We start from the raw sequence: 4,683 nt of genomic DNA, 5'->3' as shown, positions 1-4,683 counted from the left end.
ACGACGACGACGACGACGACGCCAACGTCATACCAATATACGACCACAAAAATTTTTTTGCGGTCGTATAAAAAGGAAATGTGTTCCAAAGTTGCAGAAAAAATTTATTTCAATTAAATTTAAATAACTTTTGTCAAAATTAAAGACATGGCATACAAGAAGAACTTTAATAAGGTTTAATTACCTCAGTACATGTGTGTTTTACAGGTAAAAAGAAAGCCCATTTTTCTTAAACTCGTGTATTACTTATCTAGTGAATTCAAAAGGCCTTGCGATTTAAGTTTTACAGGATGTTGCAATTTTTACTGAATGTTAATTAGAAATTAATTCACTCTGACCAGGTGTGATCTTTTTAATGAGTTTGCCCCAAGCAGGAGGTATTACTTTATACTTTACCACTATTCAGATTTTTATTTTTATTTATTTATTTTACTTTTTTATCCCTTTTTGATATATATTATATATAATATATCCCAAATTATAATAAGAATAGATATATTTCTAATATAAGGTTAAACAATTTCAGTGATTTTTTGGCTGTTGTTAACTCATTAAAAAGATAATTATATAACTATTGTATGTAACCATAAAACCTATGTAGTTTTTCTTTAGGAATTTAGGAAAATTAAGTTTAAAAAAATAAAAAAACACATGCCAACCAAGAAGCACCTTTATAAGGTTTTATTACCCTCAGTAAAGGTGTGGTTTTTAGGTAAAAGAATTTTTTTTTTTAACAAAACTAAAACTTAAAATTTATATAATTAAATTATTATATAAGATAATTTGATTTAACTATCTCTATTTGATATATCTGAGAATCATGTAAGGATGTAAAAATATGTTTTTATATATATCTTTATTTTATTGTGGCTGTTATCATGTCAGAAAAAAAGAAATTAATTTTAACAGCTAAAAAAAAAGTAGAGGTTTTTTGGTCAAGTATGGTTCAGACTGGTCGAGTATTGTTCAGACCTTTGGTCGAGTATGGTTTAGACTGAAAAAATAGGTCAAGTACAGGTCGAGAATGAGTTAAGACTGTTTCAGACTGGTCGAGTAATAGTTCAGACTATTTTCAATGGCAAAGATAAGGGTCAAGTACAAATCAGTACAGTCGAGTATGGTTAAGACTGGGGTCGAGTAATGTCGAGTAAAATTCAGACCAATTCAGACTGGTCGAGTAAAAATCAGTACAGTCGAGTACAGATATAGGCCATTTCAGACATTTACTGGTTTGTAGTGATGGTAACAGTGATGCTACCCAAATTAAAACCTGGTCTGTGTTTTGTGGTAGTTAGCGTTGTGTATAAGTATCATAACATTTGGTTGAGGCAAACTAAAGTTACAGAACAGAAACCAATTTTGGGACGGACGGACATACAGACGGACAAACTTAATGCCCCCTCCGCTACGGCGAGGTCATACAAATTAAAACAGACTTTGCAAATGTTATATGAGGGTTGCTTATTGATATTGATAAATCAATATGTGATATTGAAGATGAATAATTGTAGAATGCACAGGGTTATTTCATAATTTTATTATTAAGATGCTATTCTTGTGTCTCGTATTATTCAAACTGATAAGAACAAAATTCACAAAATCAAATGTATTGATTTATGTGTATACATGTCATGTTGCCAATTGAGTTTCCTTAACTGTAACAATGAATATTTTTATTCGTTTTCTTATATTAGTCTCAGGTAAGTATAAATGTATCACAAAATATTTTATTTTATGATTTAAAAGCACGTCATCGATTCAGTTGGTACGATAAATATTCAAATAGGTATCTGTTATTCTTTTTTCATCAGTTAGAAATAGAAATAAATTTAACAAAAACACTCGCCGTTACTGACAGCTAGTTCAAAGCCAATAACAACTAATAAAATAAGTCATGCATATCATTTCTTCACAAAAACGAGATAAATTAAAAACAGATATCAAGAATCGCCTGTCAAGATTACTTGACCCGTATGATATAAATGAAAATAACTTCAGTTCTTTTGATCAGGATAAAAAAAAACATGTGAAGCAAAGACGGAAAGGGTAGAGCTTAACGAAGTGAATAGCTTATGACCACATATATGAGACTGTTTTATGGCCATAAAAATTCAAAATAAATTTACTCAAAAATAAAAATGAACCAATCAAACTCGAATTTTTCTAACATGCTCTGAACAAGAACTTTTTACAAACACAAAGAAAATGTTTTACGACAGAGAGATCAATCATTGCATACATTTAAACAAAAACAATCAAACAAAAAAAACCATGAGAGACTACAGTTTTTGCAAGCAGGACTCCCTTGAAAAACAAATAGTGATATATGTTGCTCCTGTGCATTAGCATATCCTACCCTGCATGAAGGAAACTTTATTAAATGTAAACAAATAATTTGTACCATTGTGTACAATCCATCAGACTAAGCGAAACTCACATTAATTGCAACATTTAAGAATTAAACATTTTTTTATTCAATTTTATGCATGGTGGGTATATTTGCCCTAACCAAGGGGGCTGGGCAGGGTCTCAAAATGGTCGACTGAGATGTAGTGATAGTGATGCAACTTTACAGAAGATAGTATTGATCTATTACAAATATCAAACTGACTAAAGCAGGAAAATTAATGTCGAAAATTTCTTACATATATAAAGTCACTGGACCATGACCTAGGAGACAGGGTCTCAAAATAGTCATCAAACTGATATGTACTGATAGATATGCAACTTTATAGAAAATATTTTTGATCTATTACAATTAGTTACTATCAAGTTAACTTAAGCAGAAAACTAAACATTGAAAACTGATAATTAATTCAAAGTCCCTGGACCATGATCTAGGGGCCACGGCCCGTATGCATAAAGCTACTTAAGTTAAGATTTGTTCCGAACGGACGGCTTTTTCTTCATGTCCTACGATAAATTAATATTACAATTGGATATCTTAACTTAAGTAGCTTTATGCATACGGGCCCAGAGCCTGAAAATAGTCATCAAACTGATATGTACTGACAGTAATGCAACTTTATAGAAAATAAAATTGATCTACCACAAGTAGTTCCTACCAAATTGACTTTGGCAAAAAAAAAATAGAAATTGTTGACGCCAACGAAGAAGCACATTGCGGGAAAAGCAACAACTATGTCTCACCTTCCGCTTTCGTTGCAATCAAGACAAAATCCATAACACTGACCATTGAACCATGAAAATGGGGTTGATATCAGATAAAACGTGCCAGATAAACACGTTCACCTTTCAATCATTCAATACAATGAGCATGTTGACTTACTGCTTATAGATCTGAGATATGGACTTGACCATGTAGACCTTGCAAGGATCCCATAAACCAAACATAGTTATCCTATTATTCTAAGTGAGAAATTCAAGACAATAAAACTAAACAGCTGTTTATGCAATACACTAGCCGTGAATATGAGGTTTAGGACATTGGACATAAGCCAATTTGAAACTTTACAACATAAGGCATCTGTAAACAAAGCTCAAAGGGGCATTAGCTGTCAAATTCATGCTCACCAATTTGACTCAAATTCTCATATCTGATTAAGAACATACTAAAATGTATATCCAAATTACAATAAGTCTGAAATAAACAGTTAACAATGCATGTACTCGATAAAATATATCAGAATTTCATGTGTATTTTAGTCTAGACGCCATCTAATTAACTATCAAGATGACCTCTGAAGACTTCCGACGGTCATTAAACCTGATTTAAACATAATTATAAATATAAATAGATACCGAAATCATGCAATTTGATTTTTCTAGGTCTGTTTGATTTCATTTTATAGGTAGATCTTTATCTAAGGCAGAAAGAAACTGGTCTATTTCAGATCTAGAATGCTTAGCTGTTTTAGAAGCAATTCTAGAATACAGATCATATTTAACTGTGGAATTCACAGTTTTTACTGATCATAAAGCTTTGCAGTATTTAATGCAACAAAAACGCGTAACTGGACTGTTAGCTAGATGGTCTTTAGAACTCCAAGAGTTCAATTTTAAAATTGTGCACACACCTGGTAGGCAAAATGTAGTAGTAGATGCTCTAAGCCTAAAGAACTATGACAATGCAGAAATAAATGCATGTGTAATAGAAAATGAATGTGTAGAAGTGCAGTTCATTTATGATAACACTCCAGTCATTTTCTCCATCGAAACAAATCAGGTAGATGAAACTTTAAACGATTTGCCAGCCATCGTTAAATTACAAAAAGAATGTTCAGATATAAAAGATATATATTTATATAAAACACAAACTCAGTTACCCGAAGATGACAAAAAGAAAAAGAAAAGTGATAGCTACATCTGAATATTATGATTTATGTAATGAGGTATTGTACCATTGGTTTCAGAAAAGGTTAAGAAAATTAAGAAATAAGTTCATAATCGTTTTTCCCTGGATAAGAATGATTTTTTTGTGGATCAAATCAGTCAACGAAATGGTTCACTTTTGTTTAACTTTCAATGTTGACATTTTTTCCTTTTAACGGCTGAACACGGCTATTACATGCGCAACCGATCTCTATCTCATGGGTTAAATTGAAGGTCACATGAATACAGATTAAATGAGGTCCAATTATTCACTTTCAAGTGAACAATTCATTACCGATGTTTCTTTGCTTATTTTGATAAATTTGAACCAAATTGGCTGCTCAAAGCGAA

The sequence above is a fragment of the Mytilus californianus genome, unplaced genomic scaffold (genome assembly GCF_021869535.1).
Source record: "Mytilus californianus isolate M0D057914Y unplaced genomic scaffold, xbMytCali1.0.p SCAF_13, whole genome shotgun sequence".
Taxonomy (NCBI): Eukaryota; Metazoa; Mollusca; class Bivalvia; order Mytilida; family Mytilidae; genus Mytilus; species Mytilus californianus.
The sequence above is the reverse complement of the archived record's forward strand: the minus strand, read 5'-3'. Positions refer to the sequence as shown.